The 17,352-nt window shown below is 36.7% G+C and overlaps 1 protein-coding gene across 1 annotated transcript in view; it reads right to left on the reverse strand.

Moving 5' to 3' along the window:
• Positions 1 to 14,959, reverse strand: part of LOC148940336 (protein capicua homolog) — a 330,670-nt gene extending 315,711 nt beyond the window's left edge. The window contains exons 1-2 of the mRNA XM_089106141.1: positions 14,804 to 14,959; positions 7,816 to 7,955 (exon numbers count right to left, since the gene is read on the reverse strand). The gene's annotated coding sequence lies outside the window, so the exon portion shown is untranslated. The remainder of the gene's footprint in view (positions 1 to 7,815; positions 7,956 to 14,803) is intronic.
• Positions 14,960 to 17,352: the final 2,393 nt, after the last annotated feature.

Genomic DNA, 17,352 nt, shown 5'->3' on the forward strand with positions numbered 1-17,352 from the left:
TGACTCTTTGTCACAAATCTTCTTTTTTTAACAAAAAAACTTTAGCGTAAAGAGGGAGGCGTTGAGGAGGAGACAGCCCCTTTCATATACAGAATAATTTCTGTTCGTTTTAAGTTTTAACGTCGTTCCTTACTTTCAGTTAAAATAAACTTGTTTTTTTTTTAATCAAGGAGGCACACATGTGCCTCTATAAAGAGGCGACCCACCACAATGTTAAGCGATTTCCGGTCCTAGCGGTCGCAGAGAGACAGCAATAATTGCATTTTGTAGCCCAAGCTCAAACTAAGAAACTTGCGAAATTTCACCCCCCTCCGACTTTATCTTTATGGGTAAAAGTGGGCCGGAAGTTTCGACCCTCCAAACACAGCCCCCCTTTAGGTTTGTCCGATTGGGCTGAAATTTAGAGGTTAAGCTTTCCTAGGGCCCGGGAGCTTATCCTCGAAATTTCACCTCAATCCGATCACTCCTTCCCTGTTTTCCAAAAACCAAATATAGCCACTTAAAGTTCTTTTTTTTTCTTGTTAGCCACGCCTACAGGCCACAGTTGGCAACTGATCCGGGTGAATTTGGACTCATTCGAAGCAGAATTCGACCTGTTAGGGCCTTTGGATATTTTCAGACCGAAAAAAATATCCCCCGAATTTACATTTACGAAAAACCTCGTTTTCCTATAAGAGTCCATGTTAATTTTTTCCACCACTGCCCCCCTTTAACGTTGTTCGATCGGGCTGAAATTTAGAGGATAAGCTTTCCTGGGGCCTGGGAACTTATCCTCGAAATTTCAGCTCAATCTGATCCCTCCTTCCCTGTTTTCCAAAAACCAAATATCAAGTTTTGTGGGGATTTGCTTGCGTCAAAAATAGATTCCACATACTAAAAATACAATTACAATTGTGTCTCTTTAGTACAAAGGTCGATACTCCTGACTGTTAGGTGGAAGACCCAGGTTCGAGTCCCCGTCAGAGGAAATTTTTTATATACTGAATTTAAAGTTTAAAAAAGAAACTTAGTTTCTTTTTTAAATTATTTGAAAAAAATTACGTTTTCTAAAGAGTTAAAGAGACAGAGTTACAAGGTCAACTCTTAAAACACCCTGTCGAGAAAGAAAAGAATGATACGCAATCATCTAACAGTTAGTCAAGCAATAATAAGTAATAAACTGTACAAAAACGTGCAGAAATTATTTGAAAAAAACAAAGTTTTCTAAAGAGATAAAGAGGCTGAGTCACAAGTTCGAACCTTAAAACGTACAGGGATTAGAAGGTACAGTTGGAGGGCTGCCGCCCCCCAAACCCCCCGCTTTCGCAGCCTTTAAATAAAAAAAATAAATTTAAACTGAAAGTAAGGAGCGACATTATAACTTAAAACGAACAGAAATTATTCCGTATATGAAAGGGGCTGTGCCCTCCTCAACGCCTCGCTCTTTACGCTAAAGTTTTTATTGTTTAAAAAAAGAGTTGTGAGAAAGTCAAACTTTAGCGTAAAGAGCGAGGCGTTGAGGAGGGCACAGCCCCTTTCATATACGGAATAATTTCTGTTCGTTTTAAGTTTTAATGTCGCTCCTTACTTTCAGTTTAAAAATTTTTTTTTTATTTAAAGGCTGCGAAAGCGGGGGGTTATGGGGGCGGCAGCCCCCCAACTGTACCTTCTAATCCCTGTACGTTTTAAGGTTCGAACTTGTGACTCAGCCTCTTTAACTCTTTAGAAAACGTAGTTTTTTTCAAGTAATAGCTTATAAGAGTGGAAACTGATGCTAGAGTCGACACAAAAAATCACCAATGCCATTTAACGTTTGGCGTTTCCTGGTATTTTTCAGTATTGAATCAAAATTAGTGTAATTAGCGTGACTGATAAAATTAGATTAGTAATAATTGCGCTTGTCAATTAGCCGGAACCCACGCGATACATTGTATACGAAAGATGCTTAAGAAACAAGTCAAACGGGTATCTTTCAATAGAGAATTGGATTGCAAACGGTGGTTTGTCATCGCGTTTACAATATTTAAACTATTGATTTTTGGGGTTTAGGGGGGAGGAAGGTACCTAGGTTAGGTTACGTATTTAATATATAATATGCTTTACCCCCACCCCCCTAATGTTTAAATATATAGCCCACATTTGTTTCTAAACTATTATATTTTCATCAAGTTCTGTTTTATTTCATTAGAATTAACCAAACTTGACTTCTTGCGTGAATTCCGGCCAATTGACAAGTACCGCAATAATTGCCAGATCTCAGTTTCTGAGTAAAAAAAATTATGCATATAAAGTTTCTATAAAAAGCTTTGTCATAAAAACTTAAAAAAGGGCTCGTTAGATTGAAAATTGAAATGGCTAGTGTCCTTTTTAATACTGGAAAGTGATTGGAGGGCAACTAACCCCCCTCTCACGCCCACCATTTATCCAAACACATCCAATCAAAATTTTGAGATAGCCATTTTGTTCAACGAAGTTCAAAGTTCGGGAAATCAGGTCTTTGAGGATAACACCCCCCCCCCCCGAGCCCTCGGGGCAAGGGTTGTAAGTCATGCCCTGGGGGCACATAAGGTTTTCATAGAAAGCGTTGTCGTAGAAAGTTCAAAAAGGGCTCATCCGATTGGAAATTGAAATGGCTAGTGCCCTTCTTAATAGTCAACAGTCATTGGAGGGCAACTAATCCCCCTCTCACGCCCACCATTTATCCAAATACATTCAATCAAAATTTTGACATAGAAATTTTGTTCAACGTAGTTTAACGTTCTTGAAATTAGGTCTTTGAGATGGATAACCCCTTCAGGGCCCTCAGGACAAGGGTTATAAGTTATGCCCTGGGAGCATATAAGGTTTTTATTGAAAACTTTCTCGTAGAAACTGGAAAAGGGGCTAATTCGATTGGAAATTCAAAGGGCTAGTGCCCTTTTTAATAGTCGAAAGTGATTGGAGGGCAACTAACCCCCTCTCACACCCACCTTTTCCCCAAACACATCCAATCAAAATTTGAGATTGCCATTTTGTTCAACGTAGTTGAAAATTTTGGAAATTAGGTCTTTAAGGATGACAACCCCCCCCACAGCCCTCATGGCAAGGGTTATAAGTTATGCCGTGGGGGCATATAAGGTTTTTATATATAGCGTTGTCATAGAAGCTTCAAAAAGGGCTCATTCGATTGGAAATTGAATTGGCTAGTGCCCTTTTTAATAGTCGAAAGTAATTGGAGCGCAATTAACCTCCCTCCCACGCCCACCATTTTCCCAAACACATACAATCAAAATTTTGAGATAGCCGTTTTTTCAACGTAGATGAAAGTTCGGGATATTAGGTCTTTGAAGATGACATCCCCCCACAGCCCTCAGGGCAAGGGTTGTAAATTATGCCCAGGGGCATATAAGGTTTTTACAGAAAGCATTGTCGTAGAAACTAAAAGGGCTCATTTGATTGGAAATTGAAATGGCTAGTGCCCTTTTTAACAGTCGAAAGTGATTGGAGAGCATCTAACCCCCTCTTACGTCCACCATTTCCCAGAACACATTCAATCAAAATTTGAGATAGCCATTTTGTTCTACGTAGTTGAAAGGTCCGGAAATTATGTCTTTGAGGATGGCAAGCCCCCCAGAGCTCCCAGGACAAAAGTTGTAAGTTATGCCCTGAGGGCATATAAGGTTTTTATTGACAGCGTTGTCCTAGAAACTTCCAAAACGGCTCGTCAGTGATGACGCTTTTGCATTCGGATAACTCCTTACTTCCTGGAGCAGTAGGATCTCACATTGCTGATTAATTAAAATGTTTAAATATAAAATTTATAAATTTACAGTTTTAGATATTCAAGTCTTAGTTAAATCCATTTTTAGTATCTGTTAAATAAATCGAGATTTTTTTTTTTAACATACGTGTTCGTACCTTAAATCTTACATAATATTTAATTTTTTATTAATTATACGCTATACATTATTGAGAAAGATGTTTCCCAACCATATGTTACAATAGTGCATCCAAAAAAATGCAGAAATAGCGGAAAGAGCATTATATTCAAATTTAATTGGAAACATTACAATGTTTACCTTTAATTTTGTATTATTTACTTATTTTATTATATTCACATTTGGAATCGGAGGGAAGGATTTGGGATGGGAGGATGTCGTAAAGAAAGATTTAAGGGAAATGGGAGCTTCCTGGGGAAGTGTAAATAGGGAGACTTTGAATAGATTGGGATGGCGGAGGAGCGTGTGTTGCTGTGTTGGCCTCATGCGGCTTGGTGCTGCGGTGAGTTGTTGTTAGTTAGTAGTTTAGTATACTATAGACCTAAGATGAGTCCAGGGGGCAAAAATGCATTAGACCTTCTTAAGCTGTGTCAAGCTGGTAAAACGTGTTTTAGCTCGTGTTTTAGCATTTTGCTTATTTTTCACCCAGTTTTTTTTTTTTTTTTTTTTAAGAAACCTGGGACACATTGGTTGTGCGACACAATTGTTAAAGACATATATGGCTGGGTAAATTTCCACTTAACCAATCGAGAAAATTAAATTTCAATTGAATTTCCTTGGCACTACAATACTAAAATCTTTTTTTTTAGAATCCCACTTTTACGAAGAATTTTATCAGGTCATGTTGGATTTACGCCTCATATTTGCTTTTGAATATTATCTTTAGCACAAAATTTTGGGTACAAAAATACACAAATTCGAAAAAGTCGAAAAAATATCTCCGTTTCGCAAAATATCATTCATGTTTTCCCAGGGATCCGTAATTCTCATCTTACAAGAAATTACAGCAACATTGACCTTGCTATCTGAGAAAGCTATCATTGGTTTCCATTTTCTTTTGTTTTTGGTACCTGGTAGCTTTTTTGTTCTGTTTTAAAGTGATCATCTTTATCTTTAAACAAGCAAGAATTATGTAAGTATGTATATTTTTGTATATGTATATTTTTTTTCTAGATTTTATTTCTGAAAAATGGCGCACTAAAATTTCATGTCCTGAAAAAAATATCTAGATAGCTCACAGCTTTAGAAAAATTTGTTCATCCCCCCCACCGTACCCTTAATATATTTTTCTTAAATCTTCTGACAAATTTAAGCCGACCCGGAAAAACTATCATTATGAAGTTTTAGGATGCTTGAATATCAATCACGTCATTACTATTCATAAGGCTTCCGACATGAGTTAATTTTGCATAGTGCTTCTATGATTGTTTGATTAATTAGTCGCCTTATCTTAGCAAATATATTCAACAAAAATATTATCATTTCGGACTGAAATTTTAGCACAGTAAGTTTGGTTTTCCTGGGGCACCAATTCACAACATGCCGGACTCTTCAGTTCGCTTCACCGAGCAAAGCTCGGTCCCAGGATAATAATTAAATAAAAAAAAAATTCAACTGAAATTAAGGAGCAACATTTAAACTTAAAAGAATTTTGTTCCAATTCTATAAGAATTACCCCTGAATCACAAAGGATGTTTAATTAGAATAAACAGCTCTATTGGAAGTACAAACTTTAGCGTAAAGAGAGGTATTGACGAAGAGGCGAGCCCCCTCATATACGTAATAATTCCTGAACGTTATATATTGTTGCTCCTTACTTTCAGTTGAAAAAACTTGCTTTTTTTATTTAATTTCTGATCGTTTTTTTTAAATAATGGTGGGAAATCCGGCACCCCCTTAATGGAAAACTCCCTTCCTCCATGGAGAGATCCTCCCACGTAACGGTTCAAACTTAAAACTGTTCTGATTAACGATTAATAAGTCAATCTATTATATGCACAAACCAGGCAAAGAAGAAAGTAATCGATTATTACCAAAATACCTTCCCCCTCGTATCTTTATTAAAACGAAAATAAATCCAGAAAAATTGCACGAAAAGGTTTTTCTTTCTAGGGGGATGGTACACTGGGCACCGATTTATGTCTAAAATTCGCTTCACTGAGCGCAGCTCGGTTAGTCTTTATTAATGCTGTTATGTGAGTTGAATGCAATTTTTCTGTTTATCTCCGCTCTGTACTTCCGTTGGGACAATAGTGGTTTTGGTATAATTCTAGCTAGCCATGATGACCATTTGCTGGGGTACTGGCAGGGGCGAATCTCCAGGATTTTTATTGGGGTGGGGGGACAAGAAGGGTCCATATCTGGATAGTCAAAGGGTATTGAATGTGTAATATTTTTCTCTCACATTATTAGAGGGGCAACTGCACCCCTTGCCACCCCCAAATGACGCCCCTGGGTACTGGCCACGCATAGCATTGCTAAATTCATCATATCTGTAGAGAAACAAGTATCTGTTTACAATGCTCGGCTACTGAAGCTAAACCATCCTTGGTCTCCAGCACTGACCCAGTGGCGGATCCAGGGCCCCCCCCTAGCGTAGTCTAAAGTAGTGTAATTTACTTAATTAACCCAAGTTTCCGTTAATTAAACTTGCTCCTAACGCAAGTTTATTGGATCAACCTATTTTGCCCCCCCCCCTAAATTTTTTTATCGGATCAAACTATTTTGCCCCCCCCCCCCTAAAAAAAATAATACTGGATCTGCCCCTGCACTGACCTAGTGGCTGTTTTCGTGTTTTTTCTGCTTTCGTGTTTTTTTTTCTTCTGTTTTACGTGACACGTCGTAAAATAAACAATAATATTAATTAGGCTGTGACGTCATTGGTTTTGGGTAATTTTAACTGACCATGATGAATACATATCCTGTGAGAAAGTATAACATTGCTAATCTCTGTAGAAAACAAGTATCTGTTCATAATGCTCGGCTACTGAAAGGAAGCCACGCTTGGTCTTCAGTACTGACCCACTAGGTTTTTTTATTTATTTTGTTTTTATTTTTATTTGTCATACATTTCTTTTATTTGGTTTTTGTTTTGTTTTTCTGTATTTTCGCAATGGCCGTATGAAAGGTTAGAAAAACAATGGTAGAAAATGGAATTTGAAATGATAGAAGTGCAAATATCTGTTTACAATGCTCAGTTATTCAAAATAAGCATCTTATGGTCTCATTGCTAGCACTGACCTAGCAACTTTTATTCTGTTTTTGTTTTTTTGTTTTTATTTGTTTGTTTGGTACTTCTGTGTTATAGCGACCACACTGTTGTTCTTGATCGTAGTAAAACTAGTTCTCTGTTGTAGTTTCCATAATTTTGTTAAGAAAGCATTATATTTTCATTACTTTTTGGTACATTTCATTAGGATTATTCACTTCTTGGGTGTGCTCGATATAATACGTAACTACCGTTGGTTTTTTCGTGTTTTTGAAATGGTCTTAATATCTTTATTAATGTTTTTAATGTAACTTTGTTTTTTTTCTCTTTGTACTCCATGCTTCTATTTACATCAATTTTTGGGTTACTTTAGCTAGCCGTGATGAACTCACATCTTCTGGGAAAGTTTTCTCCATTCCATTGTTTTATAGAACGGGCCTTCAAATAACAATAACGAATAACGCACCTTTAATAAGAATTGGAAAATTTTTGACGTAATACCTTAAACAGTTATCCTTTTCCCAGACCACACTGCCTTTCTATGACGAACAAATAAACGTTCAAATGGGGGATAAGTCCATTTATTAAGACAGTTATTAAAAGTCTAGACATTTCAATCACATATATAGCGATAGTCGTCAGTAGAAATACTAAGGTATTAAAATTAAAACTAATTTATTTATAAAAAACAAAATAATTAACTTCCGGTTCATTCACTTAAGAAAAAATCTAGTCTGAACAAAAAATGTTTGATTAATTTTATTTAGCCATGATGGATTCAAACCTCAGATCTGTTCTCGGACTTGTTTTGTTTTAACACTGAACAAATTTACACAGTAGAGAAAGAAAAATTTTTTCAAAATATCTAACCTTTTAAAAATACCATCCATTCTTGGTGCAACGAAGATTATATCATGGCAAAACTACAATTGGATAATGACATCATCGTTGAATATGACATCATCTCATATTGGCCTTCGTCCAGTTGCCACGTCACGCTATATAGAAATCTACAAAAAAAAAATCATCATGGCAAATGAAATTATTAAAAACAGGGTTCTGTCCTACTTCCAAGTGCTACAATGGAAGAGAGGTTGAGGCAGCTAGGACACATTTCACGAATGAAGGATGACGGACTGCGAAAGATTGTGCTTTCCTCGGCCATCCTCGGGCCAAACGAAAAGTAGGTTTTCCTCGAATGAAATGGGAAGATGTCATTATAAAGAATTCATGTGTAATTAAAACTTCACGGGAGAGGGTATAAAGTGAAGCTTTAAATAGATTGGGGTGGAGGAGGGGAGTGTGCAGCTGTGAAACCTCAGGCGGCTTGGAGTTTGCAGTGGAGAGGCTTGGAGTTAGGCTGTGAGTTTGTAGTAGTGGTAGTAAAATATGCTCGGAGCCAAGAGCATACATTTAATTTTAATTTATATCTCCAATATGGATATTCCATAAAAGTAAATGCTATAAAAGAGAAAAAGAGAGATTATGAGCCTATGCTTGAGCGTTAAAAAGTGTACAGTAATTCCATTGGTTTATTTTTGTGACGAATTGTCGCAGGCCAACATCAATATTTCTTAGAACGGGTCAAAAAGGGAGTAAAAGAAACATAAGATAAGATAAAACACTTATTTTAAGAAATCGCTATCACAAGCCACAAAGGGCCTAATTTGAATTTCTGATTCAATAAAGAAAAACAGGACAAATATAACATAAAAAGCTACAAGAACTAAAGACCGGGAACGGAACGCCAAAATTAAAATTATCATAGGCAGCACGCAAGCGCTGCCTAAGTTAAGAACGATGTGGCCACAATGTGTTTTTTTTATTTTTTCTTCATACCCGGGCACTTTGTATCGAAGGAGTTGTCGTAGAAACTTCGAAAAGGGCTCATTCGATTGGAAATTGGAATGGCTAGTGCCCTTTTTAATAGTCGAAAGTGATTAGAGGGCCACTAGCCCCCCCCCCCCACGCCCATCATTCCCCAAAACATCCAATCACAATTTGGCGATAGCCATTTTGTTCAGCGTAGTTGATTTCCAGATGGATAATATGTTGTTGAGGAGGACACTCCCCCGCAACCCTAAGGGAAAGGGTTTTAAGTTATGCCCTGGGAGCATATAAGGCTTTTGTAGAAGGCGTTGTCGTAGAGACTTCAAAACAGGCTCATTCGATTGGAAATTCAAAGGGTCATTGCCCTTTTTAACAGTCGAAAGTGATTGGAGAGCAACTAGCCCCCCCACGCCCATCATTCCCCCAAACACATTCAATCAAAATTTTGAGATAGCCATTTTGTTCAGCGTAGGCTAGTTGATATCCAGATAGAAAATATGTTTTTGAGGAGGATACTCCCCCACAACCCTTACGGCAAGGGTCTTAAGTTATGCCCCGAGGGAAATAAGGTTTTTATAGAAGGTGTTGTCGTAGAAACTTCAAAACAGGCTCATTCGGTTGGAAATTCAAAGGGCTAGTGCCCTTTTTAATAGTTGAAAAATATTGGAGGGCAACCACCCCCCCCCCTCACGCCCATCATTCCCCCAAACACATCCAATCAAAATTTTAGAGATAGCCATTTTGTTAAGCGCAGTTGATTTCCAGATAGAAAATAAATTTTTAAGGAGGAAACTCCCCCACAAACCTCAGGGCAAGGGTTTTAAGTTATGCCTTGGGGGTATATAAGGTTTTTATAGAAGGCGTTGTCGTAAAAACTTCAAAAGGGGGCTCATTTGATTTGAAAATCAAAGAGCTAGTGCCCTTTTTAATAGTCAAAAGTGATTGGAGGGCAACTAGCTCCCCCCGCGCCCCTTATTCCCCCAAACACATCCAATCAAAATTTTGAGATAGCCATTTTGTTCAGCGTGGTTGATTTCCAGATAGAAAATATGTTTTAAAGGAGGACACTCCCCCACTATCCTCAGGGCAAGGGTTTTAAGTTATGGCCTGGGGTATATAAGGTTTTTATAGAAGGCATTGTCTTAGGAACGTCAAAAAAGGCTCATTCGATTGCAAATTCGAAGGGCTAGTGCCCTTTTGAATATTTGAAAGTGATTGGAGGGCAACTAGCCCCCCCCCCACGCCCATCATTCCCCCAAACACCTCCAATCAATATTTTGGGATAGCCGTTTTGATCAGCGTAGTTGCTTTCCACATACAAAATATGTTTTTGAGGAGTATACTCCCCCACAGCCCTCAGGGCAAGGGTTTTAAGTTATGCCCTGGGGGCATATAAGGTTTTTATAGAAGGCGAAGTCGTAGAAACTTCAAAACAGGCTCATTCAATTGGAAATTCAAAGGGCTAGTGCTCTTTTTAATAGTCGAAAGTGATTGGAGGGCAACTAGCCCCCCCCCCCCGCCCATCATTCTCTCAAACACATCCAATCAAGATTTTGAGATAGCCATTTTGTCCAGCGTAGTTGATTTCCAGATAGAAAATAAGTTTTTGAGGAGGATACTCCCCCACAGCCCTCAGGGCAAGGGTTTTAAGTTATGCCCTGGGGACATATAAGGTTTTTATAAAGGCGTTGTGGTAGAAATGTCAAAACAGGCTCATTCAATTGGAAATTCAAAGGGCCAGTGCCCTTTTTAATAGTCGAAAGTGATTGGAGGGCACCTAACCCCCCTCCACGCCCCTCATACCCCCAAACACAACCAATCTAAATTTTGAGATAACCATTTTGTTCAGCGTAGGCTAGTTGATTTCCAGATAGAAAATATATTTTTGAGGAGGAAAATCCCCCACAAACCTCAGGGCAAGGGTTTTAAGTTATGCCCTGGGGGCATAGAAGTTTTTTATAGAAGGCGTTGTCGTGAAAACTTCAAAACAGGCTCATTCGATTGGAAATTCAAAGGGCTAGTGCCCTTTTTAATAGTTGAAAGTGATTGGAGGGCAACTAAGCCCCCCACACGCCCATCATTCCTCCAAACACATCCGATCAAAATTTTGCGATAGCCATGTTGTTCAGCGTAGTTGAAATCCAGATAGAAATATGTTTTTGAGGAGGACATTCCCCCACAACCCTCAGGGCAAGGGTTTTAAGGTATGCCCCGGGGGCATATAAGGTTTTTATAGAACGCGTTGTCGTAGAAACTTGAAAAGGGGCTCATTCAATTTGAAATTCAAAGGGCTAGTGCCATTTTTAATAGTCGAAAGTGATAAGTAATATTTTTTGTTGTTGTTGTTGTTTAGACCAGGGCACTTCGTATCAAAGGAGTTGTCGTGGGAACTTCGAAAGGGCCTCATTCGACTGAAAATAGAAAGGGCTGATACCTTTTTTAATAGTCGAAAGTGATTGGAGGGCAACTAATCCTCCTTCCACTCCCACCCTCCCACGCCCACCCTCCTATTTGCCCATTATGTTTAAAAACTAAATGTTGCCTTAAGATTAAATCAAAATGCACTGTGATATTGCTAATTCCAAATAAGGCATCTCAGAAGTATCCCAAGAACGACTGAGGGCATTATGTTCAAACTTTCGGGGCTACTTCTGCTCTTAAAATTTAACTAAATCAAAATAGCGTATATGCATCCATGCTATCAAAGAAAGTAAACAGATTTTTTTGCGAATGGTATCAAGTTTTCCATTTCAGGTCAACTAGAGGAGGTATGAAACTAAATTAAACAGTACTATTTGTGTCCGGATTTTTAAAAGGGTGCATGTTGTTAAAAATTATCGAAAATTTTTCTCCAGCATACAAATAGAAGGCCAAACAATAAAGTCTTAAAAAACGAAAAGATTTGAAGTGTTATTTTCCTTTTCCCTGAAAAGACTATGTCAATATAAATCGAACAGAAATTAATTTAAAAAACTTTTTCCACAAGATAAGTTTTTCAAAGAAAAGTAAAGAACTCCATTAAACAAAGAGGGAGCACAAATAAAATCAAATAATCTACCAAGCGTGAAACTACCACAAATCAGTATCGATAAATAATTGAAGCCCAAAACGAATAGAAATTACAATAAATAACCGAGTCAAACTCAAAACGAGCGGAAATTAACATTAGTTGGGCTCAAAAACCCTATGCCTTCCCAAGGCCAGCACAAAATTTGCACTTTACTGAAAAAATACAAATGAATGTACATTGTCAGTTTAATATAAATATACTGATATTCAGTAATCAAAATGTTAATATTATTTGATTTATTAAAGTTATAAAGGTAAAAATATTTATATTTTTTCAGTAAAGTGCAAATTATGTTCTGGCCTTGGGAAGGCATGGGGTTTTGCGCCCAACTTATGTTAATTTCTGCTCGTTTTGACTTTGACTCGGTTATTTATTGTAATTTCTGTTCGTTTTGGGTTTCATTTATTTATCGATGCTGATTTGTGGTAGTTTTACGCTTGGTAGATTATTTGATTTTATTTTTGTTTTTTGTTTAATGCTCATTTTTTTGGTTTAATTCTTTACTTTTCTTTGCAAAACTTATTTTGTGGAAAAAGATTTTTTTAAATAAACAGAATAAAATCCATTCATTAGCCATTTTTTAAACTGAGATTGGTCGTAACATGTTAAAAAGGTAATAATAGATAAAACTCATTAAAATAGATTTAAATATTAAAATATGAAATATACATTAAAATAAGAACGAAAATAAAAACCCGCGAACAAATACCAAACATAGGCAGCGCCTGTAACAAATAATAAAAAGAGGGAAACAAACTGGATGTTTGGGAAACATATCTTTTTTGCCTATTCTTACTGCATCAAACCTTGAGCCCGTAAAAACAAGCAAAAACCTGATTGGTCCTTTTGAATATGCGGTTAGACCACTAAAAAGAACGAAAAGTTGTGATTCATAACACGCTTTTAATGTAAACTCTCTGTTTTCCTAGAGTAGCAGAATCAAAGAATGGAGAAAACAATTTGACATCTTATTATAAACTCTTTGTTTTTCAACTTCAACAATTTGACAATTTGTTATTTTAATGAAAATTCTCTGTTTTTCAATTTGAACAATTTGACATTTCTGAGTAAATCTCTGTTTTTCTATCTTATTAATATCACATTAAAATGAATTACCATGGGGGGCATCACGTTGGGGTGGTTTGAGAAAACACGAACCGATGGATTTAAAGCATGATTTTTATCATGAAAATATCTTTTAAAAACCTTAGGAATGATAGTTGGTGCCAGAGGGTGCCGTGTGCCAGCCATGGTGTGCCAAAATGGTGTGAATTGTCATGGGAATTTGATGGCAATATCAAAGAATGGAGAAAAGCAATTTGACCATCAAATATGCTAAATTTTATAAAGAACCTAATTCAAACAAGTCGTACAAACAGCACTGTGGTGGACCAGTGATGTACCTAAAGTTTGACTCTGTCTCAAAACTTCATTTTTCTAAAACAATAAAAAACTTTATCGTAAAGAGCGAGGCGTTGAGGAGGGGACAGCCCCTTTCATATACGGAAAAATTTCTGTTCGTTTTTAGTTTTAATGTCGCTCCTTCTTTTCAGTTTAAAAAAACTTTTCAGTTTTATTTAATCAATTTAAAAACAAAGACAACAATAAAGTAAGAAACAAGAGGACGACGTAAAACAAGGATGGTTTTGCAGAACATTTTAAAATAGGGAGGAGCATGCGCAGCTGCATTTGATGCTTGATGCTGTAATGAGCTGTTTGTTAATAGTAGAAGCATAGGGCTGAAGCCACCCTAGCCCTCCTCCTGTGAATACCCTTGCATAAAAACGAACATGGACGAAACCCTTGAACTACTAGCGACTGGAAAGAAGTGAAAAAGCCAGCAAAGCGGTCTTTTTGCTCAACCAGCCTAGGGGCGCCAATTGTGCAGTGGAGCAGGGGAAACAATTGCCCCCTTACCATTTGAAGGTATATTTTTTGGTATTATCATTTGAAAAAAAAAATCATAAGTTAAAAAAAATTAACCTCTTAGATTTTTGAAAATATCTATTTTTTGTATCTTCAATAAATAGATTGAAACATGAGAACCATATCGTAACTCCTGTGATCAAAGCCGTATCAAGGAAATTATCGGGTTTGAGCCCCCCACCCCAAAAAAATTGTCCGACTAAAAAAAGCAACAAAACACATATAAACAATTTTTTGATGCGGTATGTAAAAAAAATTTTTACCCCCCCTCCGAACAAAAATCCTGCGTAAAGCTTGCTTGTGACACCAACTTATTCTCTAACGTAAAAGAATCGCTACATAAATTAAGTGTTTTGGGTGCCATAGTTTTAAAATCTTCTAAAATAATTGCAGCACTAAGCCACAAAATGTCCTAAGGCCAATTGCCAAAAAATACTAATACCAAACACTAAAAATACTAGCATATTCTATAAATACAGAGCAGTAGCTGTTTTAGGCCTCATAATCTGAGGAGGGGGAAAGTTTACCATATGAATGTAAACATATAAATAAAAGAAATTCAGGTACTGGTGCGTTATATGGACCTTTACAAAAAGATCAGTCACGAAAAACCCGCCAGACGAGTTAATTCAAGAGACCGCTATAGAGTAATGCAATGCAAAGCGTGGTTTTCATTGCATTTCCAATATTTAAACTGTTGTTTTTTGGGGTTTAGGGGGGGGGGTACCTAGGTTAGGTTACGTATTTAATATATGCTATGCTTTATCCCTTCCACCCTAATGTGCAAATATATAGCCCAAATTTGTTTATAAACTATTATATATTCATCCTATTTTATTTTATTTCATTAGCATTAACCAAACTTGACTTTTTAGAAAGGCCCATATAATGCACCAGTACCGAAATTCAATATCAGAAAAACTGGGGGGAAAGTTGCCCTTCCCCCTATCCAAGCCTCGAGCCGCCACTGATACAAAGCCATAAAATGATAACCAAAAATAGTTTGAGAATAGAAGTACAGAAATTACTCACCAGGACAACACCAAAATCCAACTGAACAACTATTGCCACCTTTTAAAGGCCCAAAAGCAAACTCCATATTTAAGAAAAACCGGTCAGCAGTAACACACCAAACAACCCAAAGTCATTTTTTCAGTCTTTCCCCTCTCTTGCAAATCTACATTTTGCGCTACTAAAAAGTACTCAACTACCCAACGCACCACTACCACTGTTCCCAAGTAACTTTACCAAAAAGTACCCGAAAATCCCCAATTGAAACCTTCTGAATTACTACAACCTCAAGTTGTAGATACTCCTTACACAAACGTACTACAACATTGTTTCCACAAAGTAAGTTTTCTTTGATAGAGTTTCTAACAAAGAAATATATTTGGCGCATGATGGGAATTCAGCCATAGTGTTTTTTTTCTCCATCAAAGAATGAACTTTTTTCATAGTAACACTAACAACCAATCATTGAGTAGAAAAAAGATTTGACGTGACAAGAATTTTTACTATGACAAATATCATAGAAACATGGAACTAAGATATGTTTTTAATTATGTTGGACGATAGCTGATACAAGCTATCGAAGATTTTAGAATTTAGAAAATTAATGAAGATTTTAGAATTAAGAATTTAATATACATATGCTGATATTTATTCCCTAAAATCTTAATTAATTTTTGACTTCTTAAAGTTACAAAAGGGAAAATATTTCAAAGAATTGTTTTCAGTAAAGCGCCAATGACGCAGTAGGTTTTAGGCTTCTGCAGTGAGACGATACCCAAACTCTTGTTTGTAGTTATTTTTATTCGATTCAAACTTGATTTGCATATTCAATTTAAGTTTCACTCGTTTTAACATTTATTTTTTCATTCATATTAATATATATTGTATATTTTGTTCGCATCGATTTTTTATTTAATATTTGTTTGTTTTAAGTCTCATTTATACTTTAATAGAAAAATATTGGTTGTTCTTTTAAGCTTGATTTTCATATTAAATATAAGCATTACTCTCTTTAATATCTATTTGTTAATTTATATTATTAATTGTTGTATGTTTTTTGCTATAATTGTTTATATAATTTTTGTTCGTTTTGGGTTTCATTTATTCTTTAATAGTAATTTCTGGTCGTTTTGGGTTTGAATTTTAACAGGTATTTGTATCTTCTGAGGTTAAGTTAAAATAGCCTTTATTTTTCTTTGAAAAAATTATTTTTCGGAAAGTTTTTTCAAATTAATTTTTGTTCGTTTTTTATTGCAAAAAGTTTCAAGTTTTTTCTGGCATGGGGGGGGTGCTTACCGTCTGATTATTCTTGACTTTAAAAAACGAGTCAAAAACTTGGTGTTTAAATCGTTTGTGGCTTTTTTCAAAGTCTATGTAACTCTCTCTTTAATAAAAACCTTATATATGAACTAAGGATAGCTTGCATAACATGAGAGCAGTGTTAAAAACCAGTGAAACGGTTGAAAAAATATTCCCCGTAAGAAGGCTTAGACTATTTCACTTATCACCAAAAATAAACAACGACTGTTAGGAGTTGACCTTAATAGGAATTTATATGCCAAAACAATTTTGCATCTATCACAGAGTATGTATTTTACCCTTATTTGTGGAGAGTTGTGATTGATGTCCAAAGTTTTCCTCCCACGCAAGTACCTTGTTTGTAAGTGATAAGTCGCCCTTAATAAGTTATGCCCTCGGAAGTTACTCACGCCGCCGCTCCCTGGGCTCGTGTGGGATGTGTCGACACCAGAGATCCCGTTAAAATAACTGTGAGATACGCTAATAGAACATCTATCTCAAAATTTTAGCTAATGTATTTGGATCGCGGAGGAGGGAGAGGGCTAGTTGCCCTTCAATCTCTTTTGACTCTTAAAAAGTGAACAAGAACTTTCAATTTTCAATCAAATGAACCTTTTTTGAAGGTTCACGACAGCACCTTCTATAAAAGCCTATATGCCCCCAGGGCATATCTTAAAACCCTTGCCCTGAAGGTTCTGGGGGAGTGTCCTCCTCAAAAACATATTTTCTATCTGCAAATCAGGTACAATGAGCAAAATGGCTATTTCAAAAGTTTTAGTGGCTGTTTTGGGGAAATGATGGGTGTAGGGCGGGGGGACTAGCTGCCCTCCAATTACTTTTGACTATTAAAAAGGGCACTATCCCTTTAATTTCCAATTGACTGAGCCTGTTTTGAAATTTCTACGACAACGCCTTTTATAAAAACCTAATATGCCCCCAGGGCATAACTTAAAACCTTTGCCCTGAGGGTTGTGGCGGAGTGTCCTCCTCAAAAATATATTTCTATCCGGAAATCAACTACTGCTGAACAAAATGGCTATCTCAAAATTTTGATTGGATTGTGTTTGGGGGAATGATGGGCGTAGGGGGGAGGGGGGCTAGTTGCCCTCAATCACTTTCGACTATTAAAAAGGGCACTATCCCTTTAATTTCCAATCGAATGAACCTGTTTTGAAGTTTCTACGACAACGCCTTCTATGAAAACCATATATACCCCCAGGGAATAACTTAAAACCCTTGCCCTGAAATTTCTGGGGGAGTATCCTCCTTAA

This window comes from Artemia sp. Qi Xiang Cuo, chromosome 20 (genome assembly GCF_049724085.1).
Source record: "Artemia sp. Qi Xiang Cuo chromosome 20, ASM4972408v1, whole genome shotgun sequence".
Taxonomy (NCBI): domain Eukaryota; kingdom Metazoa; phylum Arthropoda; class Branchiopoda; order Anostraca; family Artemiidae; genus Artemia; species Artemia sp. Qi Xiang Cuo.